Below are 23,107 nucleotides of genomic sequence, written 5' to 3'. Positions count from 1 at the left end.
GCTTGCTTCTAGTGAATAGAATACAGCAAAAGTGATAGAATGTCATTTCCCAGATTGGGTTACAAAGAGACTAGATTCTGCCTTGCTCACCCTTTCTTGTACACTCTGCTCATTCCAATGAAAACCATCTGCCATGCTGTGGGCTGTTCCGCGGAGAGGCCAACACGGCAAAGAACGCTGGAGGCTTCTGGCCAATACCCACTAAGGAAATGATTCCCTTGGTCCAACAACCTGCAAGGAACTAAACCCTGTCATTACCAGATGAATGAACTTAGAAATGGATCCTCCTATAGACAAGCTTTTTTTTTTTTTTTTTTTTACACAGTGCTTGGGTTTTATTTAACATCACTTCCATGACCAAGAGCCAGCTTGGAATCCACAGTCAGGACGGAGCCACGTGGGCCACAGCGCACCAGGACCCGTGTCCTCCCAGCCTGCCCCGCACACACAGGTCTTAGAGCCCTCGTAAAACGAGCTCCTATAAGCAGCTGCTTCTCGTGGAAACTTAGACGCTGGACGGGTGGGTCAGGGTGGGCTCCTAATTGCTGGTCTTCTTTCGTTTCAGTCTAAGCTTGTTCCAAATCGTCTCCAGGGCCACTTTTCCCATGAAGAAGGTGATGGCAAAATTACGCTTGTACCAGTCCCTGTTGTAATACATGTGCTTCTGAAAATTTTTACTTAAAAACTCCTTGTAAAAGTCAGCCATTTCTTCTGTATTCAATGTTGCTTTTTGACCTGATTCAGCTCTCAGTTCCAGGCCTTTGGCTTTTAGTCTTGAGTCAATAAATTTTTCTTCTTCCTTAAGGAAAGTCAAATTCTTGTTTGCCCAGAACTGTTGGTTCCATTCCTGTGTTTCTTGTCTTAATTCTCTTAACTTTTGTTCCAATGGTGATTCATTTTCAGAGATGTAAAAGTGAACAGGTCGAAGGTTTGACTATTTATCTGGGGGTCCTATCCAATCATGGCAAGATTTTCTTGGAGGGCAGAATCTTGAGACCCGGCTCGGCGCGGCATCCCTGCGCTCACCGCCGCGCTCGGGGACAAGCTGGCAGCCGCCGCCGGAGAAGGCGCGGCAGAGAGGAAGCAGGGCCCTCCTCGGGGGTCGCAAGGCCGCCATGGCTGCCGGCTGGCGGCTCCCGCGACGCACAGCCTAGACAAGCTTTGAGATGACTGTCACCCCAGCAGATATCTTGATTACAGTCTTGTGGGAGACCCTGAGCCAGAGGACCTAGCTAAGCCATACCGGGGTTCTTGAGCCCCAGAAACAGTTATTTTTAAGTGCTAAGTTTTTTGTTGTTTTTTTTTTTAATGAGCTTATTTATTTATTATTATTTATTTTTGTCTGTGTTGGGTCTTCGTTTCTGTGCGAGGGCTTTCTCTAGTTGCGGCAAGCGAGGGCCACTCTTCATCGCGGTGCGCGGGCCCCTCACTATCGCGGCCTCTCTTGTTGCGGAGCACAGGCTCCAGACGCGCAGGCTCAGTAGTTGTGGCTCACGGGCCCAGTTGCTCCGCGGCATATGGGATCTTCCCAGACCAGGGCTCGAACCCGTGTTCCCTGCATTGGCAGGCAGATTCTCAACCACTGCGCCACCAGGGAAGCCCAAGGACTAAGTTTTAAGGTGATAGGTTAGGCAGCAATGGATAACAAATACAGAAGATAAGGTGTGAGACAGTGATGCCCTAAGAAGAAAAGATTTTGGAAAGAGACTTTTTTTTTTTAAGATCAGAGAAATTCAAGCATTTTATATGCTGAAGAGCCAGTACGGAGAGTTTGAAAATAAATCAGGGAGGAAAGATAATTAATTGGTAGAGCAAAAGGAGATGAGAGGGTATCAGACAACAGCCTTGTTACTCCGAGTGTGGTCTGCAGACCAGCAACATCAGCGTCGCCTGGGAGGTTGTTAGAACGGCACAATCTCTGGTCCCACTCCAGACCTGCTGAATCAGCATTTTAACAAGATCCCCCTGATTATTCATGTGCACTGACCCAGAACACAAGTAAACAAAATAGACTGAGTCAGTAGGAAGGTAATCTCCACCTGACACTAGAGGGACTAGAGAAAGAGACGGAACTATAAATAAAATTTTTAGATGAAGTTGAGAAAGTGAGAACTTGTTCACAAACATTGCTTCAGTATTTTCTATAAAATACGAATTCATTCAGAGCACAGAGCTTGAAATGAGTGGCAAAGAATTATAAAAACGACTAAAATGGATGGAAAAGGAAACTGGCCCAGAAAAATGTATAAGTATTTTGCAAAGAAGTACTAGGAGCCCAGCTGAGATGGGAGGGTAAGAATGTGCTGGGTGTGGGTTTAAATGGTTTCTGCAGTATTGCTCAGCAGCCTGTGTATAGCACCAGAAAAGGCAGATAGCAGAATCACTGCAAAGATGTGGTGGTAGATGGGAATTCCCTGGTGGTCCAGTGGTTAGGACTCTGAGCTTCCACTGCAGGGGGCACGGGTTCGATTCCTGGTTGGGGAACTAAGATCCCACATGTCGTGCAGTGTGGCAAAAAAAAAAAAAAAAAAAAAAATAGATGAGGTGGTAGAAATGGGATGGCAAGTTGAAATAATGCACTAGAACATCTTGGCTGCAAAGGAAAAGAAGCTGAGCCCAAGCTGGGAAACACAAGATTTAATTGACTAGTGTCTAGAAGTGAATATGAAGAAACAATAAGAATACTGGGCAAATAGACAATTATATTTGGAAACCAAAATAAAAGAATACGAGATTTCGGAGGTGAAAAACTTGGACTGTGAAAATACTTCATCTTTCCCCTCCATTCTAAGTCCCTCTAAACAACAGAACAGATATAAAAATTGTAACCATATCATTTAACAAGCTCAACGTAAGGTTATAATTGATGAACTTTGTGGTTGACTATTATCCCTGTAAAACTTATTAAGTGGGGGAAGTAGTTCTGTTGCCCCATTGAAATCTCCAGCAGGCCCCCAAGACTCTCTTGGTCTCTCTTTGGAAATAGACTCTCATGTTCACTTTAAGTCACCAAACACAGTCTGAATATGGAAATTAGTACAGTCAATTCTTTGCAGGAATCATAATTCTAAAATTGATTTGGAATGAAATCCTCTCTTCTCTTACAGTTAGGGCCAGCTTCAGGCAGACCTCCTGACACGTGAAAGAGGAGATGTCATGACTTTCTTTTCCTTCTTTGTGTTTCCTCCCTCAGCATGCTACTCATAACTTATGGTCCCTTGAGGGTTGGGCCACAAAGAGAGAGGAAAAGAAAGGGGACAGAGAAAGTTCTCATTTGACAGATACTGTTATAAGTGACCTCCTTCTCTCTAGGCCTTGCAGGTGTTCAAAGTAGACTCTCTCATGGGTGTTCTGTAGGTCCTTTGCTGTGTTTATCCAATTGCATGTGCTGTGATGAATTCATTTTCCTCAGTGGACCCTGCTACTTCTCCTCTAGAATCTCAGCCCACTCGCACAGACCCCCTCTTGAGAGGGTGTCTCCTTTTCCTATGGCAGAAGCACTGGAACATTTTTTTTTTAATTATTTATTTATTTTTGGCTGCGTTGGGTCTTCGCTGTGGCGTGCGGGCTTCTCATTGCGCTGGCTTCTCTTGCTGCAGAGCATGGGCTCTAGGCACGCGGGCTTCAGTAGTTGTGGCACGTGGGCCCAGTAGTTGCGGCTCACGGGCTTAGTTGTCTTCCTGGACCAGGGATCATACCCATGTCCCCTGCACTGGCAGGTGGATTCTTAACCACTGCGCCACCAGGAAAGTCCCTGGAATGCTTTTAAAATGACACTTGGCTGATATTCCTCCCAAGAGTTCTACACTTCATCCCTGATGGCTGTGCACTTTGGCTTGTGTCAGAAAGGAATGCAGTTACTTCTCAAAGCAGAAACATCTCTCTGTGGCTCTGCCCTGACTCCCCAGCCCAATGGCAGATGCCAGACCAACGTGCTTCTCAAACTCCAGGGAACACATATCAAGCTCTCCAGTGGTCCCTTGAAGTCTACTCTGGCTAGGCTTGAGGGGAGGAGGGAGTGGAGGGTTGTAGGATAGGAGTACAATTAACATTATGGCAGTAGCTCTCCCCAAAAAATCTCTCCACACATTTTCTCCCTCCTCTACTTTCTTAACCTGTTTATACCTTCATTGTGGGTCAGTTTTCTAACTGCTTTTCAATCTCCTGCTTTGAAAATCTGTATATGAGTCTATCACTTCACTTTGGGATCTGATTATCTACTATCTTATGGTCTTGGTCAGAACTTCCAATTTCACAACCAGTCACACTATAAATAAATTCATGACAGTGTTGAAAACAAGTAAAGATGCTCTTGGTGGGCCAAAAATTATGAAGCATCCCTCAAGGCGAAAAGTAGCTGGACTCAGTTTGAGGAAAGAACCAAAGCCCAAAACAAAGAAAAAAGAGGACTGTTAAAAATATGAGAGTGGGACTTCCCTGGTGGTGCAGTGGTTAAGAATCTGCCTGCCATGCAGGGGTCACGGGTTCGAGCCCTGGTCTGGGAAGATCCCACATGCCGCAGAGCAACTAAGCCCATGCACCACAACTACTGAGCCTGCGCTCTAGAGCCCGCGAGCCACACTACTGAGCGCACGTGCCACAACTACTGAAGCCCACGCAGCTAGAGCCCGTGCTCTGCAACAAGAGAAGCCACTGCAATGAGAAGCCCATGCACCACAGCGAAGAGTAGCCCCCACTCGCCGCAACTAGAGGAAGCCTGCGTGCAGCAATGAAGACCCAACACAGCCAAAAATAAAATTAATTAAATAATTAACTTTAAAAAATATGGGAGAGGTTTTAGGGATGCTAAAGGTTCAGAAGGACTGTACAGGGGGAGCAAGAAAGAGCCCAATGAAACTGTCAGAAATATTAGTTGGAGCACAAGTAGCCAGAGAGCTTAGGTCCTCCCCCTTCTTGGTTTACGCCAAGCGGCAAATAGTGGAAACACACAGATCTCACATAGTCTAGCAATTCCACTCCTAGATATTTACCCAAGAGAACTGAAAACATATGTCTATACAAAGACTTGTACGTGAACATTCATAGCAACATTACTGATAAAAGCCAAAAACTGGAAACAGTCCAAACATTCATCAACTAACTGATAAATGAATAAACAAAAAAATGGTATACCTGTACAAAGAATACTACTCAACAATAAACAAGAATTAGCAGCTGACACATGCAACAATGTGGATGAACCTCAAATTATTATGCTAAGTGAAAGAAGCCAGACACAAAGATTACATATTGTATGACTGCAGTTATATGAAATTTCTAGGAAGGGCAAAACTATGGAGATAGAAAATCAATGTGTGCCTGAAGCTGAGCGAGAGAGGGGATTGACTGCAAAAGGACATAATGACATTTTAGAGGATGATAAGAGTTCCAAAACTGAATTGTAGTGGTGGCTACACAACTGTATAAATTTGTAAAAAATTATTGAAAAATCAACCACTTACAATGGGTTTATTGTATGGCATATAAATTATATACCTCAATAAAACTGTAAAACAAAACCTTATTGGTTACTACCAAAATAGAAATAGAGTGTGTAACTCCTAAACAGTTAAAATAAAAATGAAATCAATAAAATCTAATTAAAAAAAAGCAAAACAGGGATAAAATGAAACAAGAGAACATGTACATAATAAATATAATGGTAAAATTTCTCCAAACTTATAACTGTGAACATCAAAAATGGATTAATTTGCTAATTAAAAAACGGACTATCCTTTTAAAAACGTAGGTATACATTAAAATTCTAAGAGTTATCTCTATACAAAACAACACATAGGGGAGCTCAAGGAGGCAACATGGTCCCGATTGTGGCTTTGGGAAGGGGCTGGTTGAAGGAAGTCAAGGAACGTCAAGATCAGGGTGTTGGATATCAGCACAGGCACACCTCGGAGACACTGCAGGTTTAGTTCCAGACCACCGCAAGAAAGCAAACATTACAATAAAGTGAGTCACACTAACTTTTTGGCTTTCTAGTGCATATAAAAGTTATGTTTACCCTATACTTAGTCTACTATGGGTGCAACAGCATTATGTTTAAAAAAAAGCAATGTACATATCTTTATTGCTAAAAAATGCTAACCATCATCTGAGCCTTCAGTGGGTCATACATTTTTTTTGCGGGTGAAGGGTCTTGACTCAACGCTGATGGCTGCTGCCTGATCAGGGTTGTGTTTGCTGAAGCCTGGGCGGCAATTTCTTAAAATAAAACAATAATGAAGTTTGCTGCATCAATTGCCTCTTCCTTTCACAAACAATTTCTCTGTAGCATGCAGTGCTGTTTGGATAGCATTTTACCCACAATAGGACTTCTTTCAAAATTGGAGTCAATCCTCTCAAACCCTACCACTGCTTTATCAACCAAATTTATGTAATATTCTAAAGGTCCTTTGTTGTTATTTCAACAAGTTTCACAGCATCTTCACCAGGAACAGATTTCACCTCAAGAATCCACTTTCTTTGCTCATCCATAGGAAGCAACTCCTGATCCATTAAAGTTTTACCATAAGATTGCAGCAGTTCAGTCCCATCTTCTGGCCTTACTTCTAACTCTTGTTCTCTTGCCATTTCCACCACATCTGCAGTTACTTCCTCCACTGAAGTCTTAAACCCGTCAAAGTCATCTGTGAGGGCTGGAATCAACTTCTTCCAAACTCCTGTTAATGTTAATATTTGGACTTCTTCCCATGAACCATGAATGTTCTGAATGGCATCTAGAATGGTGAGTCCTTTCCAGAAAGTTTTCAATTAACTTTGCTTAGATCCATCAGAGAAATTACTGTCTATGGAAGCTATAGCCTTATGAAGTGTATTTCTTAAATAATAAGTCATGAAAGTCTAAATTATTCCTTGATGCATGGGTTGCAGAATGGATATTGTGTTAGCAGGCCTGAATACAACATTACTCACATTGTACGTTTCCATAAGAGCTCATGGGTGACCAGGTGTACTGTCAACAAACAGTCATGTTTTTTATTTTTTATTCATTTAAGTCTACTTAATTATTTATTTTTTGGCTGTGTTGGGTCTTAGTTGTGGCACATGGGTTCTTCGTTGTGGTGCTTGGGCTTCTCTCTAGTTGTGGCACGCAGGCTTAGTTGCCCTGTAGCATGTTGGAGCTTAGTTCCCCTACCAGGGGTCAAACCGGCGTCCCTTCATTGCAAGATGGATTTTTAACCACTGGACCACCAGGGAAGTCCCCTATTGTCAACAAACAGTCATATTTTGAAAGGAACCTTTTTTTCTGAGCAGTAGGTCTCAATGATGGGCTTCAAATATTCAGTAGAAATGTTGTAAACAGATGTGCTGTCATCCAAGCTTTGTTGTTCCATTTATAGAACATAGGCAGAGTAGATTTAGAATGCTTAAGGGCCCTAGGATTTTCAGAAGGGTAAATGAGCACTGGATTCAACTTAAGGTCACCAGCTGCATTAGCCTCTAATAAGAGAGTCAGCCTGTCCTTTGAAGCTTTCAAGCCAGGCATTGACTTCTCCTCTCTAGCCATGAAAGTCCTAGATGGCATCTTCTTCCAGTGAAAGGCTGGTTTATCTATATTGAAAGTCTGTTGTTTAGTGTCGCCACCTTCATTATTTATCTTAGCTAGATCTTCTGGATAACTTGCTGCAGCTTCTATATCAGCACTTACTGCTTCACCTGTACTTTTATGTTATGGAGAGTTTCTTTCCTTCAACCTCTTGAACCAACGTCTGCTAGCTTCAAACTTCTCTTCCACAGCTTCCTTACCTCTCTCAGACTTCATAGAATTAAAGAAAGTTGGGGCCTTGCTCTGGATTAGGCTTCGGCTTAAGGGGAATGTTGTGACTGGTTTGATCTTCTACCCAGACCACCAAAACTTTCTCCATAACAGCAATAAGGCTATTTTGCTTTCTTATCATTCCTGTGTTCACTGAAGTAGCAGTAACTTGTCTGTTTGGTGCAAGAGGCCTAGGCTTCAGCCTATCTTGGCTTTCCACATGCCTACCTCACTAAGCTTAATCATTTCTACCTTTTGATTTAAAGTGAGAGATATGCAACTTCCTTTCACTTGAACACTTACAGGCCATTGTAGGGTTATTAATTGGTCTAATTTCAATAGTGTTATTTCTCAGGGAATAGGGAGGCCCAAGGGGAGGGAGAGAAATGGGGAGATGGCTAGTCAGTGGAGCAGTCAGCACACACACTACATTTATCAATTTCGTTTGCCATCTTTATATGGGCGTGGCTGGTGGCACTTCAAAACAATTACAATAGTAAAATCAAAGTTCACTGATCACAGATCACCATAACAAATATAATAATAATGGAAAAGTTTGAAATATTGTGAGAATCACCAAAATGTGGCACAGAGACAAAAACTGAGCAAATGCTGTTGGAAGAATGGCTCCACATAGGGTTGCCACAAACTTCCAATTTGTAAAAAACACAGTACCTGTAAAGCGCAGACAAAGCCAAGTGCAATAAAATGAGGTATGCTTGCATTGAAATTGTCTGCAATGATTATGGAATTCGGGCTGGAGAGTGAGATTGCGGGGGATTATCTGGGAGGTAGGATAATGATAGCAAAAAGGAATGTTAAAGGGTGGAATCAGTGGTGTGTCCCTGGAAGAAGGAAGTGTTTTTGCATTAGAGTGGAAGAATAATGGTTAAAATTGACAAAGAGAAAGGCAGAGAAAGATGACTCCTCCTCTCAGGCCTTTGCTTTGTGGGGTATGAGAAGAGGAGCAACCTCTTCTCCATGGGCTTCTAGTGAAAATGGTGTGATAAGAAGGCAGCCAGTGAAAGCATGGGTTGGGGGAGGCACATCCACTGGGGGAGACAGAAATAGAGAGGGTATGTAAGAGCTAGGTCTGGATTTGCTAGTATGTAAGAGAATCTCAACCTACATTAAGCAAATAAGGAATTCCTTGATCTTATGAAATAAAAAGTCTCAGAAAAAGCATTGCAGGGTTGGTAAGGTGGCTTTACGAGATCATCAGAGAAGGATCATGCTTGTTTCCTGAGACACCATTCTTAGCACCTGGCTTTTGACCTCATTGTACCAAGATGGCTTCTGTAATGCCAGACATCATGTTCTAGTTACAGAAGGAAGAAGAGAAAAAGGGCAAAAGCGTGTGCCAGGTTGAGTCTTTCCCTTCTAATAGCAAAACAATAGTTTTTCTGGAAACTCTGAAGTAGACTTGCGTCTACATCTCATTAGCTAAAATCATGTCAAATGACCACTCCTAGCTTTAAAGGAGCTTGAAAAATCAAAATTGTTTGACCTGGGGCACATTGATATTCCAAGTAAAATTCTTATTCTGTTAGTAAAGAAAGAGAGGTAATAGAATTCTGGATATGTAGCAAGTGAACGCCAGAGTATTCATGTATTATAATCTCATGTTGTTCTAAAAGGTACTTAAGGAGGTTTTACAAAGATGTTAAAAACATAGCAAAGATTTTAAGAAGTCTTAGAGATAGGGACTTCCCTGGTGGTCCAGTGGTAAAGAATCCACCTTCCAGTGCAGCGGATGCAGGTTCGATCCCTGGTCGGGGAACTAAGATCCCACATGCCGCAGGGCAGCTAAGCCTGCGTGCCACAACTACTGAGCCCTTGCGCCCTTGCGCCACCGCGCCACAACTAGAGAGAGAAAACCCACACGCCACATCCAGAGAGAAGCCCGCATGTCGCAACTAGAGAGAAGCCCATGCGCCTCAACGAAGACCCGACGTAGCCAAAAAAATAAAAAGAAAAAATTTTTAAAAAGTCTTAGAGAGGGGCTTCCCTGGTGGCGCAGTGGTTAAGAATCCGCCTGCCAATGCAGGGGACACGGGTTCGAGCCCTGGTCCCGGAAGATCCCATATGCCGCGGAGCAGCTGGGCCCGTGAGCCACAACTACTGAGCCTGCGCGTCTGGAGCCTGTGCTCCGCAACAAGAGAGGCTGCGATAGTGAGAGGCCCGCGCACTGCGATGAAGAGTGGCCCCCACTTGCCGCAACTAGAGAAAGCCCTCGCACAGAAACGAAGACCCAACACAGCCATAAATAAATAAATAAATTTTTTAAAAAAAGTCTTAGAGATAAAGCAAAGGAGAAATAAAAATAAGATCATACATTGGAGATGGAAGTGGGATTCATTCACAGAAGTTGCTCTAGGCTTTCTAGCAGCCAATTCAAAGAGGAAAGCACTTTAAAAAGGAAACTCAGTGTCGTTAGAAAAGGGTTTGTTTGGTTGGTTGGCTGGTTGGTTCGTTGTTGGGGGGAGCACTCCAAAAGGCATAGTAAAAGGGCTAGAATGGGTGGGCAACCACCAGAGGTAGAGTGATTTATTGGGGAGAAAGTAGAGAGCAGTAGCATGACAGCAGTACTTCAAAAGACAGAGTGTAAATATTGGTGGAGGAGGGAGATTATGGTTTGCCATTGTGAGAGTGATTGAAAATGACAGAGATTAGAAGCACGTTAGTATCGATCGGCTTAGAGGTTCAACACTGCTCCAGGCTAAGGCCTCTGATGGTGTCAGACCTGATGAGGTTAAAGTCTAGACCTCTGTCAAGAGTCTGCAGCCTTCCTCTTATACTCATTAGGACAGGGCCTGGTCTGTGCTGTGAGCTCCTCAGGAGAGATCCAGCCAGATGAGAGTGACGTGGTTCCTAAAGTGTTCTCTCGCTGAGTGACTGAGAGAGAAGGAGGCAGAAAGATGTGTTAGTTCCAAGGATCTCACCTCTCAGTGTAGTTTGGGCCCAATGTGACTTAAAAGCTATAGTTTACACTTAAGGAAATTAAAAACTCTCTTCAATGTGCAAGTAGTACTCACATTCCTAAAGCTGTCTCTCCACAAACAAAAGTTTGTGGGTACTCGGCACCACGTCCATATGTGGTAATAATATAAGTACTATTGATCCTAAGACATGATTGTGTTTAGCTCATTTATCTGTGTGTCTTTTTTTAACATCTGCAGTATATTCTAAATGAATAAGGGTCTAGTGTTTTAAATTCCTAGCATCTAGGACAATGCCTGATAAATCAATAATAATAAACATGGCTTAACAAGTAAACATTTAGTACTTTGTAGTTTTTGTATCTTTTATTTGCTTCTCATAGTATTTTAAAAACAGCATTATGGAAAATTCTGGGGACTTCCCTGGTGATCCAGTGGTTAAGACTCCTCACTTCTACTGCAGGGGGCGCAGGTTCAATCCCTGGTCAGGGAACTAAGATCCTGCATGCTGTGCAGCACGGCCAAGAAATTTTAAAAAAAAAAAAAAAAAAAGGAAAGAAAAGAAAAGAAAAATCTGGATGAAGCCATAAAATAGCTTATTAAAGAAATTATTAATTTTTTAAAAAACCTGGTACAAAAGCTGATTCCAGAGCTAAGTAGTTTGGAATGTCAGATTTTCTTTTTGCAAACAAATAAAATTTAAAAACTTAAAAATCCACATTCTGAATGTACCTCTGATATTAGAATTTTAGAAAACAAATAATGCTGTGAACATACTGCTGCTCTAGTTGTCATGTAAGTACAAGGAAATGTTAGAAATTCTTTGTTGAAGTATCTTTCCTCTCGGTAGGTTCTTCCTGACTCTTCCCATGAGGCATACTATTGTTCATCGTCATCTGAAATCCATTTTCTTTTCTAAATATTCCTCTTAAATTTGGCAATAACATATGAAAAGCAATGTTAATTAAGTATATCTTTCTTTTAAGACTTTAGCCAATAGTTTGGTGGTTCCTCAAAAAATTAAACATAGATTTACCATGATCCAAGAATTCCACATCTGGAGATATACCCAAAATAACTGAAAGCAGCGATTTGAACAGATACTTGTACATTCATGTTCAGAGCAGCATTATCCACAATAGCCAAAAGGAGGAAGCAATCTGAGTGCCTGTCAACAGATGAATGGATTAAAAAATGTGCTATATATATTTTACTCTTAAAAAGGAAGGAAATTCTGACATATGCTACAACATGGATGAACCTTGAAAACATTAAGTGAAATAAGCCAGTCACAAAAGGGCAAATAGTATGTGATTCCACTTACATGAGGTATCTAGAGCAGTCAAATTCATAGAGACAGAAAGCAGAACCGTGGTTGCCAGAGGCTGGGGCTGTGGGAGGGAGGAATGGGGAGTTATTATTTAATGGGTACAGAGTTTCAGTTTGGGAAGATGAAAAAAGTTCTGGAGATGGATGGTGGTGATGGCTGCACAAGAATGTGAATGTACTTAATGCCACTGAACTTAAAAATGGCTGTATACTTAAAAATGGTTAAAATGCAAATTTTATGTTATGTATATTTTACCACAATCAATCAATTAATCAATAAGACTTTAGCTCATGTAAAGATCTAAACAGTTACAAAATTAAAGGAAAAAAATCACCATTTTAATAGTAATAGTATAACTAAAGCAATAAATAAAAAGTGACCATAGCTTTGTGTCACTAAAACTTAATAGCAGAGAGTAATCTATTACAACATAAAATCACCTGGAAACAACGATTGCTGCAGAAAAAACTTCATTTTAAACATCTGTATTAGCTTAGCTATGATAAGATGATGTCAGGTTGTATTTAGTAGAAGTGAAAGATTTATTGCAGAAATTTAGAATCAGATAGTTGTATCCCAAAATAACCACAAATGTTAAGAAATCAGTTCTGAACAAATTAATCTGTAGATTCACCCCCATTCTGATCAAAATCTCAGCAGGATTTCTTGTAGATATCAGCAAGCTGATTCTAAAATTTTTATGTAAAGGCAAAGGAACAAGGAGAGCCAAAACAATTTTGAAAAAGAAGTTGGAGGACTCACACTGTCTGATTTCAAGATTTACTATAAATCTATAGTAATCAAGACAGTGTGGTTTTGGCCAAAGGATAGACATACAGATCAATGGAACATAAGAGTCCAGAATTAAGTCCTCAAAAATATGGTCAATTAATTTTTGACAGTGCTACAAAGGCAATTCAATGGAGAAAGGTTAGTCTTTTCAACAAATTGTGCTAGAACAATTGAATCCACATGCAAAATATAAACTTGATTCACACCTGACACTTTATATAAAAATTTCCTTAAAATGGATCATAGACTTAAAGCAAAATTTTAAAACATTAGAGGAATGCATAGGAGGAAATCTTTGTGACACTGGGTTAGGCAAACAGTTCTTAGGTATGACATCGAAACCATAGTTCTTAAAAGAAAAAATTGATCATTGGACTTCATCAAAATTAAAATTTTTCCTCTTTCAAAAACCTCAAAGAAAATGAAAAGATAAGCAACAGATTGCAAGAATATATTTGCAACTTACATATATGAAAAAGGACTTGTAAACAGAATGTAAAAAGAGCTCTTTAAACTCAATAATTAGATACAATGGAATATTATTCAGCCATTAAAAGGAATGCAATTTTGATATATGGTACAACATGGATGGACATTGAAACATTATGCTTAGGGAAATAAGCCAGACACAGAAGAACAAACATTCATTTATATGAGGTACCTAGAATAGGAAAATTAACAGAGACAAAAAGTAGAATAGAGGTTACCAGAGACTAGGGGAAGGTAGGGGAAAGGGGGTGTTAGTGTTTAATGGGTACAGAGTTTTTGTTGGGGATAATGAAAAACTTTTGGATATAGGTAATGGTGATGGTTATACAACACTGTGATTGTATTTAATACCAGTGAATTATATAACTATGAATGGTTTAAAAAGTTAAATATTACATATATTTTACTAAAATTTTGAAAACCTTAATAATAAAAAATAACCACATTTTTAAAAATGCACAAAAGTTTTGAACAGATATGTCACCAAAGTAGATGTACAAATGGCTAACAAGCCCATGAAAAAATGCTCAACATTGTTCATCATAAAGGAAATGCAAATTGAAAACACAATGAGATGCTGCTATATACTCACAAGAATGACTGTAGTTAAAAAAAAAAAAAAAGACTGACAATACCAAGTGCTGTTGCATACTTGGAGCACCTAGAACTCACATACACAGCTGGTAGAAATGCAAAATGGTATGGAACTTTGGGAAGATGTTAGTCAGTTTCTTATAAATTTGAACATAAAATGCCATGTGACCCAACAATCCCAGTCATAAGGATTTACCCAAGAGAAATGAAAATTTATATTCGCACAAAACCCTGCATGCAAATGTTTGTAGCAGCTTTATTCACATCATCAGACTTGGAAACAACTCAATGTCCTTATACTGGGGAATGGATAAACAACCTGGGAATTCTACTCAGCAATAAAAAGGAACAAACTATTGACACAAGGAACAGCACTGATGAATCTCAAAAGCATTATTCTAAGTGAAAGAAGCTGGACTGAAAAAGCTATATACATATATCTGTATGATTCCATCTATATAAAATGGTAGAAAGGGCAACTCTAGGGGTGGAGAACAGACCGGTAGTTGCCAGGAGTTAGAGATTGAGGGGAAGTTTGACTACAAAGGGGCTGAATGAAGGAAGCTTTTTGGGTGATGAAATTGTTGTACATCTTTTCTATTGGGGTGGTTCTGTGACTCTATGCATTAGTCAAAACTCAAAGTAGAGTGAATTTTACTGTATTAAATTGAAATATAATTTTTTACAAATAATCACATATATGATAATGAAAAGTGTAGTTAATAATAATAATAATCCTACCAAAACGAGATGGGTAGGAGGAGTGGAGATGTAGTAACTTCAAGTACATACCCCCAGGTAGAAAATCCACAAACTGGAGGATAATTACAATTTCAGAGGTTCTCCCCAAGGAGCAACACATCAGAGCCCCACATGAATCTCCATAGCCCAGGATTCTGCACCATGAAGACAAGCCCCCAGAATGTATGGCTTTGAAGGCCAGCAGGGCTTAGTTTCAGGAGAGATACAGGGTTGTGGGAAGTAAAGACTCAACTCTTAAAGGGCACACACAAAATCTCACACGTGAGAGCCTCCCATCAAGCCTCTCAGATAGCCTCAACCACCAGAGGGCAGACAGCAGAAGCAAGAAAAACTACAATCCTGCAGCCTGTGGAACAAAAACCACATTCACAGAAAAATAGACAAGATGAAAAGGCAGAGGGCTATATACCAGATGAAGGAACAAGATAAAACCCCAGAAAAACAAATAAATGAAGTGGAGATAGGCAATCTTCCAGAAAAAGAAATCAGAATAATGATAGTGAAGATAATCCAGGACCTCAGAAAAAGAATGGAGGCAAAGAACGAGAAGATGCAAGAAATGTTTAACAAAGACCTAGAAGAATTACAGGACAAACAAACAGAGATGAACAATACAATAACTGAAATGAAAACCACACTACAAGGAATCAATAGCGGAATAACTGAGGCAGAAGAACGGATAAGTGACCTGGAAGACAGAATGGTGGAATTCACAGCTGCGGAACAGACTAAAGAAAAAAGAATGAAAAGAAATGAAGACAGCCTAAGAGACCTCTGGGACAACATTAAACGCAACAACATTCACATTATAGGGGTCCCAGAAGAAGAGAGAGAGTAAGGACCAGAGAAAATATTTGAAGAGATTATAGTCAAAAACTTCCCTAACATGGGAAAGGAAATAGCCACCCAAGTCTAGGAAGCGCAGAAAGTCCCATACAGGAGAAACCCAAGGAGAAACACATCGAGACACATAGTAATCAAATTGGCAAAAATTAAAGACAAAGAAAAATTATTGAAAGCAGCAAGGGAAAAACGACAAATAACATACAAGGGAACTCCCATAAGGTTAACAGCTGATTTCTCAGCAGAAACTCTACGAGCCAGAAGGGAGTGGCATGATATACTTAAAGTGATGAAAGGGAAGAACCTACAACCAAGACTACTCTACCTGGCAAGGATCTCATTTAGATTTGATGGAGAAATCAAAAGCTTTACAGACAAGCAAAAGCTAAGAGAATTCAGCACCACCAACCAGCTCTACAACACATGCTAAAGGAACTTCTCTAAGTGGGAAACACAAGAGAAGAAAAGGACCTACAAAAACAAACCCGAAACAATTAAGAAAATGGTCATAGGAACATACATATCGATAATTACCTTAAACGTGAATGGATTAAATGCTCCAACCAAAAGACACAGGCTCGCTGAATGGATACAAAAACAAGACCCCATATATATGCTGTCTACAAGAGACCCACTTCAGACCTAGGGACACATACAGACTGAAAGTGAGGGGATGGAAAAAGATACTCCATGGAAATGGAAATCAAAAGAAAGCTGGAGTAGCTATACTCACATAAAATAGACTTTAAAATAAAGAATATTACAAGAGACAAGGAAGGACACTACATAATGATCAAGGGATCAACCCAAGAAGAAGACATAACAATTATAAATATATATGCACCCAACATAGGAGCACCTCAATACATAAGGCAACTGCTAACAGCTATAAAAGAGGAAATTGACAGTAACACAATAATAGTGGGGGACTTTAACACCTCACTTACACCAATGGACAGATCATCCAAAATGAAAATAAATAAGGAAACAGAAGCTTTAAATGACACATTGGACCAGATAGATTTAATTGATATTTATAGGACATTCCATCCAAAAACAGCAGATTACACTTTCTTCTCAAGTGTGCACGGAACATTCTCCAGGATAGATCACATCTTGGGTCACAAATCAAGCCTCAGTAAATTTAAGAAAATTGAAATCATATCAAGCATCTTTTCTGACCACAACGCTATGAGATGAGAAATCAATTACAGGGAAAAAACCGTAAAAAGCACAAACACATGGAGGCTAAATAATACGTTACTAAATAACCAAGAGATCACTGAAGAAATCAAAGAGGAAATCAAAAAATACCTAGAGACAAATGACAATGCAAACACGATGATCCAAAACCGATGGGATGCAGCAAAAGCAGTTCTAAGAGGGAAGTTTATAGCTATACAAGGCTACCTAAAGAAACAAGAAAAATCTCAAGTGAACAATCTAACCTTACACCTAAAGGAACTAGAGAAAGAAGAACAAACAAAACCCAAAGTTAGCAGAAGGAAAGAAATCATAAAGATCAGAGCGGAAATAAATGAAAGAGAAACAAAAAAAACAATAGCAAAGATCAATAAAACTAAAAGCTGGTTCTTTGAGAAGATAAACAAAATTGATAAGCCATTAGTCAGACTCATCAAGAAAAAGAGGGACAGGAATCAAAAAAAATAAAATTAGAAATGAAAAAGGAGAAGTTACAACAGACACCGCCGAAATACAAAGTATCCTAAGAGACTACTACAAGCAACTCTATGCCAATAAAATGGACAACCTGGAAGAAATGGACAAATTCTTAGAAAGGTATAACCTTCCAAGACTGAACCAGGAAGAAACAGAAAATATGAACAGACCAATCACAAGTAATGAAATTGAAACTGGGATTAAAAATCTTCCAACAAACAAAAGTCCAGGACCAGATGGCTTCACAGGTGAATTCTATCAAACATTTAGAGAAGAGCTCACACCCATCCTTCTCAAACTCTTCCAAAAAATTGCAGAGGAAGGAACACTCCCAAACTCATTCTATGAGGCCACCATCACCCTGATACCAAAACTAGACAAAGATACTACAAAAAAAGAAAATTACAGACCGATATCACTGATGAATACACATGCAAAAATCCTCAACAAAATACTAGCAAACAGAATCCAACAACTCATTAAAAGGATCATACACCACGATCAAGTGGGATTTATCCCAGGGATGCAAGGATTCTTCAATATATGCAACTCAATCAATGTGATACACCATATTAACCAATTGAAGAAGAAAAACCATATAATCATCTCAATAGATGCAGAAAAAGCTTTTGACAAAATTCAACAGCCATTTATGATAAAAACTCTCCAGAAAGTGGGCATAGAGGGAACCTACCTCAACATAATAAAGGCCATATACGACAAACCCACAGCAAACATCATTCTCAATGGTGAAAAACTGAAAGCATTTCCTCTAAGATCAGGAATGAGACAAGGATGTCCACTCTCACCACTATTATTCAACATAGTTTTGGAAGTCCTAGCCACAGCAATCAGAGAAGAAAAAGAAATAAGAGGAATACCAATTGGAAAAGAAGAAGTAAAACTGTCACTGTTTGCAGATGACATGATACTATACATAGAAAATCCTAAAAATGCCACCAGAAAACTACTAGAGCTAATCAATGAATTTGGTAAAGTTGCAGGATACAAAATTAATGCACAGAAATCTCTTGCATTCCTATTCACTAATGATGAAAAATCTGAAAGAGAAATTATGGAAACACTCCCATTTACCATTGCAACAAAAAGAATAAAATACCTAGGAATAAACCTACCTAGGGAGACAAAGACCTGTGTGCAGAAAACTATAAGACACTGATGAAAGAAATTAAAGATGATACCAACAGATGGAGAGATATACCATGTTCTTGGATTGGAAGAATCAACATTGTGAAAATGACTATACTACCCAAAGCAATCTACAGATTCAATGCAATCCCTATCAAATTACCAATGACATTTTTTATGGAACTAGAACAAATCATCTTAAAATTTGTATGGAGACACAAAAGACCCCGAATAGCCAAAGCAGTCTTGAGGGGAAAAATCGGAGCTGGAGGAATCAGACTCCCTGGCTTCAGACTATACTACAAAGCTACAGTAATCAAGACAATATGGTACTGGCACAAAAACAGAAACATAGATCAAGGAACAAGATAGAAAGCCCAGAGATAAACCCACGCACCTATGGTCAACTAATCTATGACAAAGGAGGGAAAGATATACAATGGAGAAAAGACAGTCTCTTCAATAAGTGGTGCTGGGAAAACTGGACAGCTACATGTAAAAGAATGAAATTAGAACACTCCCTAACACCATACACAAAAATAAACTCAAAATGGATTCGAGACCTAAATGTAAGATCGGACACTATAAAACTGTTAGAGGTAAACATAGGAAGAACTCTCTTTGACATAAATCACAGCAAGACCTTTTTTGATCCACCTCCTAGATTAATGGAAATAAAAACAAAAATAAACAAATGGAACCTAATGAAACTTCAAAGCTTTTGCACAGCAAAGGAAACCATAAACAAGACGAAAAGACAACCCTCAGAATGGGAGAAAATATTTGCAAACGAATCAACAGACAAAGGATTAATCTCTAAAATATATAAACAGCTCATTCAGCTCAATATTAAAGAAACAAACACCCCAATCCAAAAAATGGGCAGAAGACCTAAATAGACATTTCTCCAAAGAAGACATACAGATTGCCAAGAAGCACATGAAAAGATGCTCAACATCACTAATTATTAGAGAAATGCAAATCAAAACTACAATGAGGTATCACCTCACACCAGTTAGAATGGGCATCATCAGAAAATCTACAAACAACATATTTTGGAGAGGGTGTGGAGAAAAGGGAACCCTCTTGCACTGTTGGTGGGAATGTAAATTGATACAGCCACTATGGATAACAATATGGAGGTTCCTTAAAAAACTAAAAATAGAATTACCATAAGATCCAGCAATCCCACTACTGGGCATATACCCAGAGAAAACTGTAATTCAGAAAGACACATGCACCCCAATGTTCATTGCAGCACTATTTACAATAGCCAGGTCATGGAAGCAACCTAAATGCCCATCAACAGATGAATGGATAAAGAAGTTGTGGTACATATATACAAGGGAATATTACTCAGCCATAAAAAGGAATGAAATTGAGTCATTTGTTGAGACGTGGATGGATCTAGAGACTGTCATACAGAGTGAAGTAAGTCAGAAAGAGAAAAACAAATATCGTATATTAACGCATGTATGTGGAACCTAGAAAAATGGTACAGATGAACTGGTTTGCAGGGCAGAAGTTGAGACACAGATGTAGAGAACAAACGTATGGACACCAAGGGGGGAAAACTGTGGTGGGGTGGGGATGGTGGTGTGCTGAATTGGGCGATTGGGATTGACATGTATACACTGATGTGTATAAAATTGATAACTGATTAAAAAAAATGCAACACGTGGGGAAAAAAAAAATCTCACACGCTCTGAGATGCAGAGCAGATGCAGTAATTTGAAAGGAACCTGGATCAGATGAACTTGCTGCTATTGGAGAGTCTCACAGAGAGTAAGGAGGCAATTGGGTCTCATCTGGGGGCAAAGATGCTGGCAGCTACCATTGTGGGAATCTCATCCTACCATCAGGACACTGGTGGTGGCAAGAGCCATTTTGGAATCCACCCTCTAGCTTATTAGCACTGAAACCTGGTCCCATGCACCACCTGGTCAACACAAGTCCTGGGACACCTCCAAACCAAGCAGCTAGTTGGGGAGGGACACAGCCGCACCAACAAGCAGGCCAGCTGCCTTAGGACTCCCTGAGTCCCAGCTGCCCTGGACCTGGTCCCACCCACCAGAGGGCCCAGGACCTGCCAGCACGTACCAGTGGGCCAGAACCCAGGCATCGCAACTAGCCATCTGACACAGCCCTGCCCACCTGCAGTCCAACACCAGCTCCAGGAGCCCTGTGCCCCACAGCCAGAGACCCCAGGACCCTGCTTCACTTATCAGTGGGCCAGCACTAGGCCTGGGACCTGGCCTCCCCTCCCAGGGGGTGGGTACCAGTTCTGGGACCCCTGTGGTCCCACAGACAGACATGTCAGGACTCAGCCCAACCACCAGCAGGCCACAGTCAGCCGCAGGACTCCGTAGGACTCAGTCCCACCAACCAGCCCTGGGAAAACTGCAGCCCTGCAGCTAGCCATGTCAAGACCCAGTGCCCCCACCAGCGGGCTGGCACCACCCTGGGATTCCATGGACCCCCACCTCACCCACCAGTAGGCTGACATCAGTTCAAGGACACCCTGGGCTCCTCAGACAGCTGCCCCAGGATCTGGCCCTTCCCACCAGCAGGCCAACATTAGCTCTAGGACCCCTGGCCCTGCAGCCAGCTGCCTTGTGACCTGGCCTTGCCCACCAGCGGGCTGGCACCAGGCATGGGACTCCCTTGGCCATGCAGACAGCCATGCCAGGATGTGGCCTTGCCCATGAGTAGCCTGCAGCCTCTGCACAAGGCAGGGCCTAGCAACCAAACAGGCTGGGGACCAGCTATGCCTACCACACCACCCACAGTAGTCAGCTCACCACAACAGAAGGATACATGCAGCCCACATAGAGGGCACCCCTAGAGCACAGAGATCTGGTTACCAAAGGGAGTATGCTTCTGGGCCCCATGGGACATCTCCTACATAAGGCCACCTCTCCAAAACTGGGAAATGTAACCAACCTACCAAATACATAAAAATAAAATTAGGCAAAATGAGGTGACAGAGGAATATGTTTCAAATGAAGGAACAAGATAAAACTCTATAAGAAGAACTAACTAAAGTTGAAGTAAACAATCTACCCCCAAAAGAGTTCAAGGTAATGATCATAAAGATGCTCAAAGAACTCAGGAGAAGAATGGATAAACACAGTAAGAAGTTAAAAGTTTCTAACAAAGAGTTAAATAATATAAAAAAGAACCAAACAGAGCTGAAGAATATAATAACTGAAATTTAAAAAATACACTAGAAGGAATCAGCAGTAGATTCAGATGAAACAGACGAATGGATCAGCGACCTGGAAGGCAGAATAGTGGAAGTCACTCAAGCTGAACAGAAAAAAGAAAAAAGAATTTTAAAAAATGAGGACAGTTTAAGAAACCTCTGGGAGAACATCAAGCATACTAACATTCACATTTTAGGGGTCCCAGATGGAGAACAGAGGGAGAAAGCAGTAGAGAACATATTTGAAGACATAATAGCTCAAAAATTCCCTAACCTAGGAAAGGTAACAGATATCCAGGTCCAGGAAGCACCGAGAGTCCCAAAGAGGATCCACCTAAAGAGGACCACACCAAGACACGTTGTAATTAAAATGGCAAAAATGCAAAATAAAGAGAGCATGTTAAAAACAGCAAGGGTTGGACTTCTCTGGTGGTGCAGTGGTTAAGAATCCGCCTGCCAATGCAGGGGACACAGGTTCAAACTCTGACCTGGGAAGATCCCACATGCCATGGAGCAACTAAACCTGTGCACCACAGCTACTGAGCCTGAACTCTAGAGCCCGTGTGCCGCAACTACTGAGCCCGCGAGCCACAACTATTGAAGCCCACGTGCCTAGAGCCAGTGTTCCGCAACAAGAGAAGCCACCACAGTGAGAAGCCCGCACACCACAACAGAGTAGCCCCCGCTTGCCACAACTAGAGAAAGCCCGCGTGCAGCAACGAAGACCCAGTGCAGCCAAAAATAAATAAATAAAATAAATAAATTAAAAAACAACAAGGGAAAAGCAAGAAGCTACGCACGAGAAAACTCCCATACAGCTATCAGCTGACTTTCCAGCAAAAACTCGGCAGGCCAGAAAGGAGTGGCATAATATATTTAAAGTGATGAAAGGGAAAAATCTACAACCAAGAATACTCTACCTAGCAAAGTTATCATTCAGATTTGAAGGAGAGATGAAAAGTTTTACAAACAAGCAAAAGCTAAAAGAGTTCAACACCACAAATCTGGCTTTACGAGAAATGTTAAAGAGACTTCTCTAAGCAGAAAATAAAAGGCCACAACTAGAATATGAAAATTAGGAAAGGAAAAATCTCACTGGTAAAGGCAAATATACAGTGAAGGTAGTAGATCAGCCATGTATAAAGCTAGAAGGAAGGTAAAAAGACAAAAGTAGTAAAATCATCTATATCCACAATAAATAGTTAAGAGTTACAAAAAACAAAAAGGTGTAAAATATAATGTCAAAAACAGTAGAGAAGAGTTAATACCTATCTTTCTCAAGGTATTCCAAAAACTTGCAGAGGAAGAAATACTTCCAAACTCATTCTACGAGTACAGCATCACCCTGATACCAAAACCAGACAGAGATAACACAAAAAAAGAAAATTATAGGCCAATATCACTGATGAACATAAATGTAAAAACCCTCAACAAAATATTAGCAAACTGAATTCAACAATACTTAAAAGAATCATATACTGTGATCAAGTGGGATTTATCCCAGTGTTGCAAGGATGGATCAATATATGCAAATCAATCAGTGTGATATACCA

At 40.6% G+C, this 23,107-nt stretch overlaps 1 pseudogene; it reads right to left on the bottom strand.

Annotated features, from left to right (window-relative positions):
• Positions 1-538: 538 nt before the first annotated feature.
• Positions 539-1,117, bottom strand: LOC137775573 (cytochrome c oxidase assembly factor 8 pseudogene; annotated as a pseudogene).
• Positions 1,118-23,107: the final 21,990 nt, after the last annotated feature.

Source organism: Eschrichtius robustus, chromosome 13, assembly GCF_028021215.1.
Source record: "Eschrichtius robustus isolate mEscRob2 chromosome 13, mEscRob2.pri, whole genome shotgun sequence".
NCBI classification, from domain to species: Eukaryota; Metazoa; Chordata; class Mammalia; order Artiodactyla; family Eschrichtiidae; genus Eschrichtius; species Eschrichtius robustus.
Note: the sequence above shows the minus strand (reverse complement) of the source record. Positions and strands in the feature narration are given on the sequence as shown.